We start from the raw sequence: 21,811 nt of genomic DNA on the forward strand, positions 1-21,811 counted from the left end.
AGTGCATGAAAGAAGGACAGTGTTGGTTGCCCAGTTAAGTCCAGCTCTTTGCGGCCCCATGGACTGTAGCCCACCAGGCTCTTTCATCCATGCAATTTCCAGGCAAGAATACTGGAGTGGGTTGCCTTTCCTTCTCCAGGGGATTTTCCTGACCCAGGGATTGAACTTGGGTCTCCCACAGTGTAGTCAGATTCTTTACTATCTGAGCCACCAGGGAAATAGTAAAAAGAAAACAGAATAAAAAGGAAAGAGGGAAGAAGACACTTCATATAAATATAAATGTGTGTATATATTTATATATATATATATGTATGCTTAGTCACTCAGTCATGTTTGAGTCTATGACCCTATGGACTGTAGTCCACCAGGCTCCTCTGTCCATTGGGATTCTCTAGGCAAGAATACTGGAGTGGATTTCCATGCCCTCTTCCATATATATATATATATATACTTAGAATATATATATATATATATACTTAGAATATATATATATATATACTTAGAATAATAATTCTTATAGTTTAAAATGACCTCCAATTAATTTGTTTTGTGGTTAAATATCTAGTCAGTTGTAGCTAAAGTTGTCTATGAAGACCAAGTCTTCTCATGAAGATATCTGGCTGTACTTCTATAGCAACTTGGTGACCTTGGGTCCACATGTTGCTTTTTGGTGCTCCAGTGCTCTCAGGTTTAAGATGATACTACGATCTGGTCCCTATATGTCCAGGATCCACGCCCACAAAACATTATTTTTCCTACTTAAAGCTTTATAAAAATGTCACCAACCATTTATAATATTAGAGGTCTATGCCTACCTGCATGTAATGGCACTATGCGATTTTCTTAGTCTTACACCAAAAATTTTCTAGTAAACTACTTGTTTCATGTTTCTACATCCCCATGTTAAGGTAAATGTTTTGTTTGCTGGGGTGCCTTAGGGTTAGGATTAAGGTTAGGGTGTACAATGTAATGATTCAATATTTCTATACATTTCAAAATAATAACCACAATAAATTCAATTTCCATCTCTCACCATAAAAACATTACATAATTATTGTCTTTATTTCCCACACCATACATGTCATAACTGTGTAACTGGAAGTTTGCATCTCCTGATCTCCATCACCTTCTTGTCTCATTCTCCCAGCCATCTCCCCTGTGGCAAGCACCTGTTCTCCGTGTCTATGATTCTATTTTATTTATTTCTTTCTTTATTTTTTCTTGTTTTATTTTGTATTTTTTTCCTTTTTATTTATTTATTTTTTATTGGAGGCTAATCATTAATATTTATTTATTTGGCTGTCTCGGGTCTTACTTGTGGTACATGGGCTCTCTATCTGTGGCACGCCGGCTCCAGAGCATGTGGACTTGGTAGCTCCTCGACATGTTGGATGTTAGTGCCCCCACCCGGAATTGAACCCACATCCTCCTGCACTGCAAGGGGGATTCTTAACCAGTGGACCATCAGTGAAGTCCCATGACTATGTATTTATTTGTTATATTTGTTTGTTTGTTTTAGGTTCTGCATATAAATGAAATCACACAATATTTAACCTTTTATAGTGAATCTCTATATTAACTGTACAATTGGAAAAACATTATTTAATAGTCCATGACATGTATTTTGAAATATAGATAATTAATAAGTGAATATAAGTGGGAAAGATGTGTTTTTTTCCTGGTAAAAATCAAAACGAGTAGAAAAATAGCAGAATGCAGATAGTAAGCTGCACTGTTTTGTTAGGAGTCACTGAAATATAATTTTGAGAATAAAAGGTAACCTAGTTTGTGGCTTGAATTTATTATTTCTAAAACTCATGTTTCCTTAATATTAATAATTACAATTGTGATATTAGTGGGGTTTCTTCCTAGCTCCAGGATTATTTTGTCATAAAATAAATAAACAAGATGGAACTTTTACTGGAAAGCTCCAACTTAAATGTAAACTGTGAATTCCACAACTTTAATAGGGCATAAAGTATTATTGCCATATATAAAAGAGTGGTTTTATACATGATATAGATCTTTTCATATAGAACTGTTGCAAATTTTAAAGTCTTTGACTACTTCATAAGGCAGTTTAAATATTTTACATATAAAAGGAAATTTTATATAATACTCATTTATTAATATCTTCTGCCAGTCATTTAAGGAACAGTGGGTATTTCCACAATAACTGCCAACATGGAAGTTACCTATTAGCAAGTGAGGAAAGGAGAAAATAAAAATCATAACTTACATAGTGAGTTAATGTAGAAAATTTAATATGGGATAAATCATTATGGGAGGCGATTCAATTTTGAACTGGAAGGATGGTGATCCTCACTGAAAGGTGATTTGCATGAAAAGTAGGAAAAATATGAAGCAAAAATACTATGTGTTTCTGGTTCATGGATATTCCAGGCAAAAGGATAAGCAAGAGCAGAGACCCTGAGGTGGGAAAGAGTGAAGAGTGTTCTAGGAACAGTGCTAAAGTCCATGTACCTCATTTGAGTGAGACAAAGAATAGTAGGGAGAGAAGTGAGACAGAAAGAAGGAGAGATGGTTTAATGCCCTTTTGGCCATTGCAGAAGTGTTCTTTTTGTTATTTGTAGAGACAGGAAACAATCGGGGACCTTTGAGCTGAGGCATGTAGGACAATGTATTTTGCTTGATCAGTTGAAGTGTTGTTTTGAGAATAATATGAAAAGAGTCAAGGGTACTGGGAGCTGACTGTGGCTCAGATCATGAACTCCTTATTGACGAATTCAGACTTCAATTGAAGAAAGTAGGGAAAACCACTTGACCATTCAGTTATGACCTAAATCAAATCCCTTACAGTTATACAGTGAAGATGACAAATAGAGTCAAGGGATTAGATCTGCTAGATAGTGCCTGAAGAACTATGGATGGAGATTTCTGACATTATACAGGAGGCAGGGATCCACACCATCCCCACGGGAAAGAAAAAAATGAAAAAAGGCAAAGTGGTTGTCTGAGGAGGCCTTACAAATAGCTGAAAAGAAGAGAAGTGAAAGGCAAAGGAGAAAAGGAAAGATACACCCATTTGAATTCAGAGTTCCAAAAAATAGCAAGGAGAGATAAGAAAGCCTTCCTCAGTGATCAGTGCAAAGAAATAGAGGAAAACAATAGCGTGGGAATGACTAGACAACTCTTCAAAAAATTAGAGATACCAAGGGAACATTTCATGCAAGGATGGGTACAATAAAGGACAGAAATGGTATGGACCTAACAGAAGCAGAAGATATTAAGAAGAGGTGGCAAGAATACACGGAAGAACTATGCGAAAAATATTTTAATGACCTAGATAATCACAATGGTGAGATCACTCACCTACAGCCAGACATCCAGGAATGCGAAGTCAAGTGGGCCTAGGAAGGATGACTAGCAACAAAGCTAACTAACGTGATGGAATTCTAGTTGAGCTATTTCAAATTCTAAAAGATAATGCTGTGAAAGTGCTGCACTCAATATGCCAGCAAATCTGGAAAATTCACCAATGGCCACAGGACTAGAAAATGTCAGTTTTCATTCCAATCCCAAAGAAAAGCAATGATAATGCTCAAACTACCACATATTTGCACTCATCTCACACACTAGCAAAGTAATACTCAAAATTCTCCAAGCCAGGCTTCAACAGTACATAAATTGAAGACTTCCAGATGTTCAAGGTGGATTTAGAAAAGGCAGAGGAACCAGAAATAAAATTGCCAACAACCACTGGATCATGAAAAAAGCAAGAGTGTTCCAGAAAAACATCTACTTCTGCTTTATTGACTATGCCAAAGCCATTGACTGTGGGGACCACAACAAACTGTAGAAAATTCTTTAAAATATTGTAATACCAGACCACCTGACCTGCCTCTTAAGAAATCTGTATGCAGGTCAAGAAGCAGCAGTCAGAACTGGACATGGAACAACAACTGGTTCTAAATAGGGAAAGGAGTACATCAAGGCTGTATATTGTCACTCTGCATATTTAACTTATATGCAGAGTACATCATGAGAAATGCTGGGCTGGGTGAAGCACAAGCTGGAATCAAGATTGCCGGGAGAAATATCAATAACCTCAGGTATGCAGATGACACCACCCTTATGGCAGAAAGTGAAGAGGAACTAAAGAGCCTCAATGAACGTGAAAAAGTGGAGTGAAAAAGTTGGCTTAAAACTCAACATTCAGAAAATTAAGATCATGGTATATGGTCCCATCAGTTCATGGCAAATAGATGGGGAAACAGTGGAAACAGTGAGATACTTTATTTTTTGAGTCTCCAAAATCACTGCAGGTGGCAACTGCAACCATGAAATTAAAAGATTCTTGCTCCTTGGAAGAAAAGTTATGACCAACCTAGGCAATATATTAAAAAGCAGAGACATTACTTTACCAACAAAGGTCCATCTACTCAAAGCTATGCTTTTTCCAGTAGTCATGTATAGATGTGAGAGTTGGACTATAAAAAAAGCTGAGCACAGAAGAATTGAGTTTTTTTAACTGTGGTGTTAGAGAAGACTCTTGAGAGTCCCTTGGACAGCAAGGAGATCCAACCAGTCCATCATAAAGCAAATCAGTCCTGAATATTCACTGGAAGCACTGATGCTGAAGCTGAAACTCCAATACTTTGACCACCTGATGTGAAGAACTGACTCATTTGGAAAGGCCCTGTTGCTGGGAAAGATTGAAGGTGGGAGGAGAAAGTAAAGACAGAGGATGAGATGATTGGTTCACATCACCAATATGATTGACATGAGTTTGAGTAGGCTACAGGAGTTAGTGATGGACAGGGAAGCTTGGCATGTTGTAGTCCATGGGTTCGCAAAGAGTGGGACATGACTAAGTGACTGAACTGAACTGAGTCAAGGGTAGGATTGGGGGTCTAGTGAGTTGATGTTTTATCAAACATTGGAGAAGTAGCAGTGGTTTTACATGTCAAATCATTATCAAACTCATGAGACAAGGTAAGATGTACTGAGCACCAGATATGTATAGCTAGAAAGGACAAGGATCAGTTCAGTTCAGTTCAGTCATAGAGCATGCTTAATTGTGGGAATCATATTTTAGTACTTTTTCAGAAATATCTCCTGGAGTTTAATCTGACTCATTCTCTCTTCCTTGCTCACTCTTCACCCCACCCCTTGCTCACCTGTTCTTAGCTTAAGTTAGACATCCTAACTGACAGGTTAGCATTAGCAAGATGGTATTCCACACTCCATAAATGCCCTTATCTCAAAGACCTTTCTTTTTGACTCTCAAGTGATTCCCTCTGGACCTCCAGGAGGAAGCCTTCTTAATCCCAGAATTACAGTCTTTGTCTTGCTTTACTGCTCTTAGTTAAAGATTACAAGAAAAGTTACCAATAAAATATGCAGCCAGAGTTTTCTCATCACTTCTCACTAAGCCTCCCTGTGCTGTCTCTCATAATCCTGTGTGTTTGTGAGAATTATTCAGTGTGAAACTGCCACTCTTAATGGCAGCCTGGTGGGAGACACGGGCTCTACCCTGGGATGTATGTAGCCAAAGCAAAGTTCCTCAGCTCTGGGAAGCCAGTAATCTGAATGTTCCTGCTGCTTTAATGACTTCATTGCCTGGTGCAACTGAATTTAGTCAATTTCAAGTTACTTTCAATAAGTTTTACTCATTAGTTACAGATAACTGAATATCCAATCTCTATTAGATGATATAAGTACTGGATTCCATACATAGCATGCAGAGCAGAACTGTGATTTATCTTAGAAACAGCACTCTAGTCTTCGGCTCTCCTTAAATAAGTGTAGCAAGAAGGATTCCACCAAGGATTAAAACCTCAAATGTGCCTGGAGCCAGAAGAAATACTGTAGATCTTAAAAGATGTTTTTCCTCACCCCCAATCCTATCCTGGGCTTCCCTGGTGGCTCAGATGTTAAAGAATCCTCCTGCAATGCTGGAGACCCAGGTTTGATCCCAGGGTTGGGAAGATCCCCTGGAGAAGGAAATGGCTACCCAATCCAGTATTCTTGCCTGGAGAATTTCATGGACAGAGAAGCCTGGTGTGCTACAGTCGATGGGGTTGCAAAGAGTCAAACATGACTAAGTAACTTTCATTTTCACAACCCTATCCTAACTACATTTCAGATGTAATTTCAGAAGATTTTTTGTGATTTAGTGGCCTAACTCACAAAAGTCAAGTGGCTTCATACTTAGTCTTAAAAGTCTTCCTGAATGGGAATTTTACAGAACCTCATAAATAACTGCCTTTTATGGTTGGTACAACTACTGCCGGAAAAAAAAAAAAAATGTCATTTTTCTCTATTTCTTTTTTATAATGTCTCACATGGCAGTTAAAGAAGCTCATGAGCAAACAATATCAATCAACCAATAAACAAGAAAAATACTATGCAAGTTCCCACTGCAATATTAGTACACAGCAAATTCCAAGAAATTACATATTGGCAGTTATTCTGGAGATCAAAATACCAGTTTCCCTTTCTGTGTCAGCCACCATTTCTGTAAGTTTCTTCCCCAGTCCTCATTTAGTTTAATGGGGAAGAGCCCTATTCATTTGAGGAGATATGCATTACTGCTACAAATTCCTTCTTCTATGAATATACCTTTTATGTTCTGTTGTATAGAGTTATTTAAGGGTTGAGAATGCCAGACATGTTTTGTTAGCTATGAAAGTATCTTGTATAGTCATTAGAAAGAGGGTGTAGTCATCTCCTAGTTTTCTCAGCTTTCACCTAAAATTCTAAGATTACAAAATACACCATTTTTGACAATCTAAAATAATACTCTTTACCATATTTTTAAAGTAATTCCAATTTCAAAGTAATTTCATTTGCTAACAGTTCCAATCTATGTAAGATTCTGCCTTTTCTTATGTCTTGAAAATACACAGAATAGAAGATAAGTCTGGTGAACTTGCCCCTTAATGATTTACGCTGTGCTTGATCAAACACTTAAAGAAAGAAAAGTCAAACTATTTGCAAATTTATCAAGGTATAAATGTTTTGCTTGTAAATTATACAATAAAAATATCATACTTCAAAGGATACAATAAATCAGATTCCAGTACATTCTTTCAACACTTGTAAATGACACTTTCTCCTCTCAAGAATCTCATCATTGTGACTCACACAAATCTACTTAGTTAAATGTTAAATCACTATGCGTAAAATGAGAAACTGCTTGTCAGATTCTCATTTGTAATTTCTTCTGCAGGAGACTTTCTCACACAGTTTTCAGTATCTGTGGCATGGTTTAGAGACCAGAATAGATAACACACGATGTGATACTTTGGTGCTTTTAGGTAACTAGCTTTTGTACAATACAGTCTTTGGGAATGAAATAGTCAAATAGATATCTACAAAATCAATACTTCTATTGATTTTGGGAATCAAACCTCTGGCATGTAAAAACTAAATTATGACTAGAGTCACATGAATGAATGTGCTCATTTTACTTAAAAAATATAAATTGTTTCTAAGAAAGTATCCCTACAAATATTAGAAATTATATTCAAACGTGTCTATATTGGGACTTCCCCAATGGCTCAGTATATTAAGAATCTGCCTGCCAAGGCAGGTGATGCAGGAAACAGGGATTTGATCCACTGTCAATTCAGGAGACACAGGAACCTGGCAAGATATAGTCCACAGGGTCCTAAAGAGTTGGACATTACTGAGGGACCATGCAAACATACTTGTTTATATTGAGACCCTGTTCTTTATATTTATTCAACTATGCATTTGCAAAAATTAAAATTTAGTAACATATGTAATTGATTAACTGAGGGGACATTTAAAAAGCATTTAATTATATAGAGTAAACTATCATAAATTGTTAATTAGGAAAATAACATAAAAAGAAAACATGAACCTAAACAGTAAAATACGTAATTTTTAAGTTTTTTCTGCCGTTTCTACATAATTCTAACTTACTGCTACTTCACGACCAAGCTTAACTACAGAATAAAATATGAGTAAATGCATGTTTCTTATATTAAAACCAAAAGGATTATATTTAAAAAACTATTTCTTTGAATTTTCAGGTGGTTCCTAATAAAGGCATTTTATTAATGATATTTTATAATATGACTAACTGCTGTTGTTTAGTCACTAAGTTGTGTCTGATTCTTTGTGACTCCATGGACTGAGCCCACCAGGCTCCTCTGCTCATGAGATTTCTCAGACAAGAATACTGGAGTGGGTTGCCTTTTCATTCTCCAGCAGATATTCCCAACCAAGGAATCAAAACTGCATCTCCAACATCTCCTGCTTGACAGGCAGATTCTTTAAAACTGAGCCACCTCAGAATAGTATGACAAATACTTTCAGTTCAGTTCAGTGGCTCAGTCATGTCCGACTCTTTGCGACCCCATGAACCGCAGCATGACAGGCCTCCCTGTCCATCACCAACTCCTGGAGTTTACCCAAACTCATGTCTATTGAGTTGGTGATGCCATCCAACCATCTCATCCTTGTCGTCCCCTTTTCCTTCTGCCCTCAATCTTTCCCAGCATCAGGGGCTTTTCAAATGAGTCAGCTCTTTGTATCATGTGGCCAAAGTATTGTAGTTTCACCTTCAACATCAATCCTTCCAATGAACACCCAGGACTCATCTCCTTTAGGATGGACTAGTTGGATCTCCTTGCAGTTCAAGAGACTCTCCAGAGTCTTCTCTAACACCACAGTTCAAAAGCATCAATTCTTCGGCACTCAAATTTCTTTGTAGTCCAATTCTCACATCCCTGCATGACTACTAGAAAAACCATAGCCTTGACTAGATGGACCTTTGTTGACAAAGTAATGTTTCTGTTTCTTAATATGCTGTCTAGGTTGGTCATAACTTTCCTTCCAAGGAGCAAGTGTCTTTTAATTTCATGGCTGCAATCAGCATCCGCAGTGATTTTGGAGCCCAGAAAAATAAAGTCAGCCACTGATTCCAATGTTTCCCCATCTATTTTGTATGAAGTGATGGGACCAGATGCCATGATCTTAGTTTTCTGAATATTGAACTTCAAGCCAACTTTTTCACTCTCCTCTTTCACTTTCATCAAGTGGTTCTTTAGTTCTTCTTCACTTTATGCCATAAGGGTGGTGTCATCTGCACATCTGACGTTATTGATATTTCTCCCGGCAATCTTGATTCCAGCTTGTGCTTCATCCAGCCCTGCATTTCTCATGACGTACTCTGCATATAAGATAAATAAGCAGGGTGACAATATACAGCCTTGATGTACACCTTTTCTTATTTGGAACCAGTCTGTTGTTCCATGACCAGTTCTAACTGTTGCTTCCTGACCTGCATACAGTGTCTCAAGAGGCAGATCAGGTGGTCTGGTATTCCCATCTCTTTCAAAATTTTCCAGAGTTTATTGTGATTCACACAGTCAAGGGCTTTGGCATAGTCAATGAAGCAGAAATAGATGTTTCTCTGGAACCCTTGTTTTTTTGATGATCCAGCGGATGTTGGCAATTTGATCTCTGGTTCCTCTGCCTTTTCTAAAACCAGCTTGAACATCTGGAATTTCATGGTTCATATATTGCTGAAGTCTGGCTTGGAGAATTTTGAGCATTGCTTTACTAGCGTTTGAGATGAGTGCAATTGTGCGGTAGTTTGACCATTCTTTGGGATTGGAATGAAAACTGACGTTTTCCAGTCCTGTGGCCACAGCTTTAGTTTTCCAAATTTTCTGGCATAGTGAGTGCAGCACTTTCACAGCATTGTCTTTTAGGATTTGAAAGAGCTCAACTGGAATTCCATCACCTCCACTAGCTTTGTTGGTAGTGATGCTTTTTAAGGCCCACTTGATTCACATTCCAAGATGTCTGGCTCTAGGTGAGTGTGAGTGACAAATACTTACATGTTTAACATATTGGATTGAAACGTAAGAAGAGTTTCAAAATCACCCTAAATAACTTAGATCCTTCTCTGCTCAGTAGTATGAACAGCTGATACTCACTGACTGTAGTCATATAGATTACTTATCATGTGTGCTGTCCTTAGCCACTCAGTCATGTCCAACTCCTTCTGACCCCATGAATTGTAGCCCACAAGGCTTCTCTCTCCATGGGGATTTTCCAGGCAAGTATACTGGAGTGGGTTGCTGCACCCTGCTCCAGGGGATCTTCTCAATCCAGGGATTGAACCCAGGTGTCCCGTATTGCAGGCAGATTCTTTGCCAACTGAACTACCAGAGAAGCCCAAGAATACTAGAATGGGTAGCTTATCCCTCCTCCAGGAGATCTTCCCAACCTAGGAATTGAACCGAGATCTCTTGGCTTGAAGGCAGATTCCATACCAACTGAACTACTACGGAAGCCATCATAAAGACAAACAAAAACTGAAAATTTTGCCTGAATGATAAGCAATCTATATGACCTAAGGTAGTGAGTATCAGCTGTTGACACTACTGGACAGAGAAGGATCTAAGTTATTTGCAGTGAGTTTGAAACTCTTCATATATTTGGGCCCATATGTGAATATTTACTTGGGTAAATGTGGTTTTGAGAAGAGTCAGAGCAATAATACCATTTCCACAGACAAAGGACCATCTCAGTGGGGAGAAGAGAAAGATTCTATCCAGGAACCACATGGAATATTTAAAGAGTGGAGATTATTCATTTTCTCTCTATGACTCAGATAGAAGATACTGCAATATACTTTTTCCACCCAAAAAAAAAAAAAAAATCCAAGTGCAAAAGCTCAGGGACAGAAAAAAAGTTGAATTTCAAAGAATTTTAAAAACTATATTGACTGTACTTCAGTTTCTTATTTAAAAAATAAGAAAAAATATACATTTCATAATTAACTATTCAGCATAAACTTATCAATTCAAACCAACAACTTGTTATAGGTATTATGCTCAGGGAGCTTTATTTCAGAAGTCTTTGAATTAAGTATTTACTCTTTCTGGATTAGTAATTATTGTGGGCTAACAGTGTATTTTGCAAAATAAGATTTTTAAAATTGCATTGATAAATTATAGTTGTATTTCAGCCATGAAATTAAAAGACACTTACTCCTTGGAAAAAAAGTTATGACCAACCTAGATAGCATATTAAAAAGCAGAGACATTACTTTGCCAACAAAGGTCCGTCTAGTCAAGTTTTTCCAGTGGTCATGTATGGATGTGAGAGTTGGACTATAAAGAAAGCTGAGCACCGAAGAATTGATGCTTTTGAACTGTGGTGCTGGAGAAGACTCTTGAGAGTCCCTTGGACTGCAAGGAGATCCAACCAGTCCTTTCTAAAGGAGATCAATCCTGGGTGTTCATTGGAAGGACTGATGCTAAAGCTGAAACTCCAATACTATGGCCACCTCATGCGAAGAGTTGACTCACTGGAAAAGACTCTGATGCTGGAAAAGGTTGGGGGCGGGAGGAGAAGGGAACAACAGAGAATGAGATGGCTGGATGGCATCACCGACTCTGTGGACATGAGTTTGAGTGAACTCCGGGAGTTGGTGATAGACAGGGAGGCCTGGCGTGCTGTGATTCATGGGGTCGCAAAGAGTCGGACACGACTGAGCAACTGAACTGAACTGAAGAAAAAAATATTCAAAGACTGCAACAAGTCAAGAAATTTTTGTAGAATGAATTGACCCTAATTAGGAGAATAGAGGATAAAAACAAAGTGAAAAATTGCTTGGATTGCTTAATGGAATACAGTGAAAGAAGTCGTGGACTCACAAACATAGTATGTGTGCAATACACACACATATACATTTATGATTCCACACATGTTATATGTGTGTGTTCATGTGCATGTGTGCAAGAGATTATTGCAGAGTTGAGGATCCTTAATAAAATTTGCTAAAATTCAATAGGTGAGGAAACTATGCTGCGAAGTTGTTCAGTCATGTTCTGTTATTTGTGACCCGATGGACTGCAGCACACCAGGCTTCTCTGTCCGTCAGCATCTCCCAGAGCCTGCTCAAGCTCATGTTCTCTAAGTCTTCATGCCATCTAGCCATCTCATCCTCTGTCGTCCCCCTCTCCTCCTGCCTTCAATCTTTCCCAGCATCAGGATCTTCTCCAATGAGTCCGTCCTTCACATCAGGTGATCAGAGTATTAGAGCTTCAGCTTCAGCTTCATCATCAGTCCAAAATGAATATTCATGACTCATTTCCTTTAGGACTGACTGGTTTTATCTCCTTGCAGTCCAAGGGACTCTCAAGAGTCTTCTCCAGCACCACATTCAAAATCATGAATTCTTTGGCGCTCAGGCTTTCTTTATGGTCCAACACTCACATCCATAAATGACTACTGGAGATATCATAGCTTTGACTATACAGACCTTTGTTGGCAGAGTAATGGCTCTGCTTTATAAGTGCTAAGACAGGTAAACTTCAGTTCTATCATTTGCTAACTGACAGCATTGAAGAATCATTTAAATTTTGCATTTGTCAGTTTACACACATCTGAAACGTGGTAGCAGTAATGAATAACTCCCTCAAAGAGTTGCTACAATGAGAAGTTAATATTGCTAAAGAACTTAGAATAGTGACTGGTAATAATAAATGCCATATAACTGTTCATTATAAACATATCAGTGAATGTGTCTAAATGGCATTTATTGAATATTCATTTATTGCGTCTAAGGAAAATGATTATGTGTTGAAAAATAATTTGAAAATTGATATTTCAGTGTTGAATACAAAATAAATCATGTTTAATTTTCACTTTGTCCTTTCAATATCATTATATAATCTTCCATGGATTGATAAGTAATGTAATGTTTCTAAAAACTAAGTTGTTTCTCAATATGTATAGATTTATTTAAATGTTAATTTGACCATTTGGAAGGTCAAAATTGTATTTTCCATTTATTGATATTGCATTCTAACATCTTGAAAGAAACTAGCTCAATTAAGCAAAAGTGTTTGACATTTTAAAATGTTAACCAGTGTGCTTTATTGTCCAATATAATGAACAGATTGCCAAAACACTCAGTCAGTTTTGAATTATTTTAAAAGAAAGAGCACAGTATGAATGACAATATTTTTCTTGAAATTTATAAATCCCCAGGCAATTAAACAAAGCCATTACATTGCAGCTAAAAATGAGATAACCCCATATTTCTAAGAAGGAAAAATTCATTTGTCTTAAAGCAAATTTTAATTGTTTTTAGACAAGAGAAGTCAAATATAATTGGAGGCTGGTAATTATAATTCAAATTTACTTTTTCTCAAAACTGTATCTTTATAAATAAAAATAAAAATAAATTTAAAACATGAAAATTTATTTAAAATCCAGATGACATCAAGCTATTTTATTTATATATGATTATCTACCACATTTTTGCTAATAGTTTATTTTGTCTTCCTCTTGCATTTTAATTATGCTATTGGGTATGTAGTGCTAATCCATTGAGTCTTTAATTCACATTTACCCAAAGACTGATGCCAGTCATCTTTTTAAACGATTATTGTCAGTCAGTATATTTTCCTTTGAAGAGTATCTCTTCAAGTGCTTTTTGCCTAATTTTAGTGGATGGCTTATTTTCAAAAATTATTACACACATACATATGCAAACACAGACATGTATCTATAAAATATTCATTAGCTCCTTAAGAAAATATTAAACATGCTCCAAGTACTGTTTATATATGCAAATATAAATGAGATTATATTTGTCTATATATGAGATTATAATTTGCATAAATTTGTCATTTACAGTTGACCTTAGAACAACGCAGTCTTGATTTGCGCATGTCACTTTTATGCAATTTTTTTCAATTGTACTCTACCCTCTGGTGAATTAGTTGAATCTGTGACTGTTTAACCTTAAATATGGAAGAGTGATTATAAAGTTATACACAAATTTTCCACTATGCTGATGGTCAGTGCCCCTAACTCCTGCATTTTTCAAGTGTCAACTGTATTTTGTTGCTTGAAAATAAATATTAGAGAGCGTTTTATGTCAGTATACATATTCTGTTAATAACTACTAGCAGAATGCTTTCTTCTTTAACTCAAAATTAACTTATTCACTCTTTAATTACTGACAATTTTGGCTTACATTGTTTTGCTATTACAAACAAAGCAATGACTATCCCTACAAAACAAACCTAATCTATTCCCTTATTTTATAGATGTAATATTTGATATTATATGCACTTTTTCATGCCAGACTTTAGAGAATTGCCTGTATCCTTGTTAGTAACACTACAGTTTACTGACTGCACCCTTCTCATGTCCCCTGGTTATCTAGGATCCCCACAAGATGTTTCCACCTTGACCAGTCAGCCAGCTTTCCAGTGTTTCACCACTTGTTCATTCACTCAGTCACATCCAACTCTTTGCGAGCCCATGGATTGCAGCATGGGCTTCCCTGTCCTTCACCGTCTCCCAGAATTTGCTCAAATTCATGCCCATTGAGTCGGTAATGATATCCAAACATCTCCTCCTCTGCCATCCCCTTCTCCCCCTGCCCTGAATCTTTCCCAGCATCAGGGTCTTTCAAATGAGTCAGCTCTTCGCATCAGGTGGCCAAAGTATTGGAGTTTCAGCTTCAGCATCAGTCCAGTGAATACTCAGGGTTGATTTTCTTTCACCACTGGACATTTCTGCTAATCTAAAAGACACCCAGAACACATCTGAAGGAGGTGTTGTCTCATGAGATTTTCAATTATTAATAATTTTATCGAGTCTAAAACACAGTTTCCATTTTGATCTCTAGTACAATGATGTTATGGTGAAAGTGTTAGTCACTGAGTTATGCCTGACTCTTTGTGACTCCATGAACTGTAGCTCACCAGGCTTCTCTGTCCTTGATATTCTGCAGGCAAGAATACTTGAGGGGGTAGCCATTTCCTTCTCCAGGGGACCTTTCAGACCCAAAGATTGAACTCTTGTCTCCCACATAGCAGGCATATTATTTACCAACTGAGCAAATTGGTTCAGATAGAAGTGGGAATATTTTTCTACTCAGATTTCATAACTAGCTGATAGCTCTTCTTGCAGAAGTATATTTCTGCTCTGATCTACATTTCCTGATACCTCGTATCTTTGATTCCATGCAAAACTGATCTTTCAAGGCCTCTACATGTTTCCATTAATTATCTGGATACAATATCTAGGATGCATCACTTTCAGTATAGAGACAATAAAGGTGAAGTATTTGAAACATTTATGGATCTTCATTTTCCACTTTAGAAATACTATGAAGCAGTGAAGCAGTAAATATAGTCATTTTTAAGTTTATAGAATTGACTTGCAATAGAAAACATATAGACATATCATAAGAAGCTCATTTTGAAGTCAGACTTCCACTACAGGTAACTGAGAACACTGACTGGTTTCAAATCTAATATGACTTGTAAATATTTTGATGGGTGATTTTCAACATTTTTTGATTTCTCAGGACAAAGAAGACAATGAATATTTCACAAGTAGTTCAAGATAAGAGCAGTCTCATACTACTTCGTTTGTTTCTTTTCATTTCTTTTCTCCCTTTCTTGGATATTAGAATCATATCAGTTCGTGATCCAAAGTCAGGAAAAAATAAATCAATCTTAAACTCTTTGGCTTTGCAGTTAGTGATTATAGAAATAAAGATACCATCAGTACCACTTAAAATATTAGTAAAATTATCATTAAATAACCCAAACTATTAGATAAAAATATGTTAAAATATGTATTTGATATGAAGAAAATATTTAATCAAGAATAGTAATAAATATTGAATATATTAATGAGAATTAAAGCAACATGGAATAATAAAACATTGCAAAAGTTTTAAAATCATTGTTATTAAACAATAGTTCTGTAGATCTAGCAAAAGCAAGATCAGGTGCTAAAACACAATGGACAGAGTTGTTAGATATTGAAGGTAGTAGGAATATGAAAAGAGATAAAACCTCCAGATTTTAAATATGGAGGTACAGAATAACCTTAGCAAGGAACCTGAGATGCAGAAGACTTGGAACTTGAGGACCAGTCTAAAATCAAACAACAAAAATTTGAGAATTTCATAGTGAAAGTGATCATAAATTGTAGCAGAGAGGCCTAGAACATCAATGAGTTATAAATGGTACATCCCAATTAAAATATTAATGATTTTTTGGGAAAGGGTAACTTCAGTGGAGCAGTGGCACAGAGTTGTATATATCACAATCAGTTATGGAAAGAAAGGAGGTGAGAAATTGGAGATTATGCATAATTGTCATTCTTGCTTTGATCTTCACAGAGAGCAAGATGGTGGAACAGGAAATTGCAGCCCTCATTCTCCCACAGACACAGTAATTTAACAACCATCAGTTCAGACAGTCAGTTCAGTTGCTCAGTAGTGTCTGACTCTTTGTGACCCCGTGGACTGCAAGCACTCCAGGATACCATGTCCATCACCAATTCCCAGAGCCTACTCAAACTCATGCCTATTTTGTCAGTAATACCATCCAACTATCTCCTCCTCTGTCGTCCCCTTCTCCTCCCAACTTCAATCTTTCCGAGCATCAGGGTCTTTTCCAACAAGTTGGCTATTCGCATCAGGTGGCCAAAGTGTTGGAGTTTCAGCTTCAGCATCAGTCTTTCCAATAATAATTTGGGACTGATTTCCTTTAGGATTGACTGGTTGAATGTCCTTGCAGTCCAAGGGACTCTCAAGAGTCTTCTCTAACACCACAGTTCAAAAGCATCAATTCTTCAGCGCTCAGCTTTCTTTATAGTCCAACTCTTACATCCACACGTGACTACTGGAAAAATCATAGCTTTGACTAGATGGACCTTTATTGATAAAGTAATTGGACCAAAATACCTTTATGAACAACTCAGATATTAAATTTAATACCAATCTTTCTTAATCTCATAAAAAAATTGAAGCAGAGGGAACACTTCCAAACTCATTTGTTGAGTTCAGCATTTGCCTGATACCAAAGGTAGTTCAGTTCAGTTCAGTTCGGTCATTCAGTCATGTCCGACTCTTTGCAATCCCATGAATCACAGCTCGCCAGGTCTCCCTGTCCATTACCAACTCATGGAGTTTGCTCAAACTCATGTCCATCGAGTCAGTGATGCCATCCAGCCATCTCATTCTCTATCGTCCCCTTCTCCTCCTGCCCCCAATCTCTCCCAGCATCAGAGTCTTGGCTATGATAAAATTATCCACTAATATCTTTGATAAACATAAATGCAAAAATAACAAAATACTAATAAATGAAATTCAATAGTTTGTTGAAAGGATCATACACCATGTCACATGGGATTTATCCCTAGGGTGCAAGAATATATTTATCCCTTGTATGAAGGTATGCAATTCAATTGATGTGATACTCTACAGTAAGAGAATGAAGAATAAAAATCACATAGTAACCTCATTAGATGCAGAAAATAATTTGACAAAATTCAGCACTATTTAATAAGAAAAAATCAACAAGGTAGAGAAGAAATTTACATCAACTTAATAAACATAATGAAAGTCACATGTGACAAGCCCACAGCTAACACCATACTCAATGGTGAAAACCTGAACATTTTTCCTCTAATATCAGGAACAAGACAGGGAAGTCTAGTTTCACTATTTCTATTCAGCATAAGACCTGAAGTTCTAGACAGAGATATTAAGAAAAAAATAAATAAATCCAATTAAAAAGGTAGAAGTAAAGTTATCTATTTGCAGATGACGTACATTAAGAAAATAAAAATTATAAAAGCATCAAAAAGAATCAGACACTTAGAAATAAACTTAACTAAGGGGAATGAAAGATGTACACTGAAAACTACAAAAAATTGGAGGAAATTATATCAACAAAAATTATATGAAGTTCAATAATTGGAGGGCTTAATATAATTAAAATAGTCATGCTATCCAAAGTTATCTACAGATTCAATGTGTACCATTCAAAATTTGAATGGTAATTGTTATAGAAATGGAAAAAACCATCTAAAATTTATAGGAAACCACAAAAGAAATAGTCGAACCAATGTTGAGAAGGAATAATAAATACAGAGAGCCTTTCCTGGTAGCTCAGTGGTAAAGAATCCATCTGCCAATGAAGAAGACACAAGTTCTATTCCTGGGTGGGGAAGATGCTCTGGAGAAGGAAATGGAAACCTGGAAATGGAAATGGAAACCACTATTCTTACCTGGGAAATCCCATGGATAGAGGAACCTGGAAGGCTTCAGTCCATTGGGTCGCAAGAGTCAGATATGTCTTAGAGAACTAACAATAACAACATAGCTAGAGGCACTGTATTTCTTAAATTCAGAATATATTATATAGCTGCATAATCAAAATGACATAATATCAGCATAAATACAGATCTGTAGACCAATGGAAAGGAATAGAAAGCTGTTGGGCTACCTTCATATCTGTAAGGCCAGTCTCAGGAACAAAGAAAGAACTCAGAGCCAGAAACAGAGACACTACTGGTTTAATTGATAGGGGGTTTTACCTGTACAAAATAAGGAGAGTCCTGGGGAGACACTCCCCCATGGACCTCAGAGAGCCAGCAGCTCATGGTGACAATCTTTCCTACCAGGGAAAGAAGAAAATTGACATTTATAGGGAGATAGTCCTCAGGTTGGCTCATTGGTTACCAGGGAAATTAGCAGAGAGGATCAAACCCTTCATTGCCCCTTTGATAAACTATCATAGTGGAGATAAAGATTATGATAACAGAACAACCACTAACTGGGACTCCAGAGAAGCATTTAGACATTTACTGATTAGGTTCTATGACTGAAAAGAAAGGTCAGCTGCATGAGTAGGGTGTAGGTGAGTCAGGGACTGGTTGTTCAGTTCAGTTTATTCGCTCACTCATGTCCAACTCTTTGTGACCCCATGGACTACAGCACACCAGGTCTCCCTGTCCATCACCAACTCCTGGAGTCTACCCAAACTCATGTCCATTGAGTCAGTGATGTCATCCAACAATCTCATCCTCTGTCCTCCCCTTATCCTCCCGCCTTCAATCTTTCCCAGCATCAGGGTTTTTCCAAAAGAGTCAGTTTTTTGCATCAGGTGGCCAAAGTGTTGGAGTTTCAGCTTCAGCAAGTAGGCAGTATACAGAGCACAAGTGAACAGTCATCTTGAGGGGAATGATCATATAGTTGTGTCCACCTGGGAATAAAATCTGTGAAATTTCTTCCTGACTTTTCAGTTTCTGTAGCAGATTGCATAGGATTGCACATCAAATTCAAGCTTATTCATTGTTGTTGCTGTTTAGTCACTAACTTGCCTCTGACTCTGTGATGCTGTGGACTACAGCATATCCTACAAACTCCTGGAGTTTGCTCAAACTCATGTCCATTGAGTTGGTGCTGCCATCCAACCATCTCATCCTCTGTTGCCCCCTTCTCCAATCTTACCCCAAATCACAGTCTCTTCCAATGAGTTAGCTCTTCACATCAGGTGGCCAAAGTATTGGAGCTTCAGCTTCAGCATCAGTTCTTCAATGACTATTTAGGGTTGATTTCCTTTAGGATTGACTGGTTTGATTTCCTTGGTATCCAAGGGACTCTCAGGAGTCTTTTCCAGCACCATAATTTGAAAGCATACATTCTTCAATGCTCAGCCTTCTTTATGGTCCACTCTCACATCCATACATGACGACTGGAAAAACCGTAGGTTAGATTATACAGACCTTTGTCGACAAAGTGATGTCTCAGCTTTTTAATACTCAGCTTTTCTCACTAGGGGCAACTGCCTTTTAATTTTGTGGCTGCAGTCACTGTCCACAGTGATTTTGGAGTGCAAGAAAATCAAATCTGTCACTGCTTTCACTTTTTCCCATTCTATTTGCTATGAAGTGATGGGACTAGGTGCCATGATCCTAACTTTTTGAAAGTTGAGTTTTAATCCAGCTCTTTCACTGCCTTTCACCCTCATCAAGAAGCTCTTTAGTTCCTCTTTGTTTTCTGCCATTAGACTGTATCATCTACTTATCTGAGTTGGTTAATATTTCATTAATGAAGCTATCTAATGTCTCTTCTACTTTTGTGGAGAGGTTTTTTTCTGAGTTGGTAGGAGATTTGGTTTTTAATTTCCCAGCAATAATCTACATATTTTAAATTCTAAGAGAAAAATGATGGTTTCCTCTCACTTTGGCACCTGACCATGTTTGCATAGACATGTTGTCATTAAGTCTTTGACAAAAATTAATCTATTTTTAAAGTTTAATGCATTGCCTTATGTGATAAGGATTGTTAACAAAGTTATAAGATTTTTGGTAGAATAAAATTTTAGGAAACATACACACTGACTTTTAAAGAATCTTACCTGTTGTTCTTTATGTGTATCATCAGATAGCATCTCAAAGATAAGAAGGAAAATGGCAATTTCTGCAGGTGTAGTATTCTTTTATTTTTAAATTAACTAACATGTCATGCAAGTAGTAGAGTACCTCAGAAGTAACAATGAAAGTGAAAGTCATTATCTCAGATATCTAATCAAAGTAACCACACTTCTGAACTGGCTAGGCTTAATTAGTTAGAATATGTACATTTTCAACTAGCTGGGTCAGTTTTAAAGACACAGTTTTATTGCATTAGGCCCCTATGACCCATACAAATGCTTTTGAAAATATCTGGTAAGAGTAAAATTGGATAAATTCTGTGGATTTTATTATGGATGAGCAGTAGAATAATACACGTGGAATTTGTCACAATGGGGGTAAAAATGTGTAAGATTTGATTAAGCAGATGAATAAATGATGTAATTCTTATCTTCACTTTTTCTTTATCATAGCAATACTTTACACTTTCTATGTATTTTCCACAATATGCATTCTCCTTGAGGTGAAATCCATTAACACACTCTAGTATTCTTGCATGGGAAATCCCGTGTAGAGAAGAGCCTGGTGGGCTACAGTCCATGGGGTCTCACAGAATCAGACAGGAATGAGCAAGTAAACAACAACAGCAACACTCTTCTCCTAGTAGTGTAAAGTAGAAAATCACCATTTTTTTTTATGCTCAGTCTCTCAGTCGTGGGAGAGTCTTTATGACCCCATGGACTGTAGCCCACCAGGCTCCTCTGTCCGTGGAATTTTCCAGGCAAGAATACCAGAGTGGGTTGCCTTTACCTTCTCCTAGTGAAGTAGAAAATAGGGATGTAAATGAGAAATCAAGGAAAATAAAGGAAGTAAGGAAATATAAAAACACACATGTTTAAAGGAATGTTGAGTTAGGGGTTATAGGTTGTTGGTGTAGGGATATTGACATGCAATTTATTCAATCATAGGAAACTTATATAGGGGTGAATAATGACCACCAGAGAATTTTTTAAAAATTGCACAGAAGTTTTTTTTCTTAGCTTTGGTTAAAGAAGAAAAGGGAACAAAAATTATTTTGGTCATCTAATACTAACTGAGCATAACAAAAAGCAGGTATGGCAGAGGATTCATCAAGTCATTCTCCTCTCGGGAGTGCAGAAGAATCACATTCCCAAGCTTCCCTTGAAGTCTGTTTGGAAGTCATGCAATTAGGTTCTGGGAAACTAAAGATGCACTACTTCTGCTTCCTCTTCCCTTTCCATGGTTCCTTGGAAGGACTGTGTCTGATGGCACAGCTATAAGAAGGAGGAGTCACAGAATCATCATTAAAGAGAGAGTATCTGTGGAAACAATGATGTGATCAATAAATAAAACTTTATTTTATTTTTTATTTATCAATAAATAAAACTGGGGCTTGGAAACTTATTATCATAAGGAAGTCTAGTCTACTCTGATTAAGAAATGAATTGATATAGAGATGAGATGTTATTCTATTGAAAACATAAACTATATCTAAAAGCATCACTTCTCATGTTCAAGCAGCAGGGTAACAACAACAGGGGTAACAAAGCAACAGATGTAAGAGACTGAAAGTACAAAAGTCACCTGTTGTAAATTT

Source organism: Moschus berezovskii, chromosome 18 (assembly GCF_049115385.1).
Source record: "Moschus berezovskii isolate FMDL1 chromosome 18, NW_MosBer_1.0, whole genome shotgun sequence".
NCBI lineage: Eukaryota > Metazoa > Chordata > Mammalia > Artiodactyla > Moschidae > Moschus > Moschus berezovskii.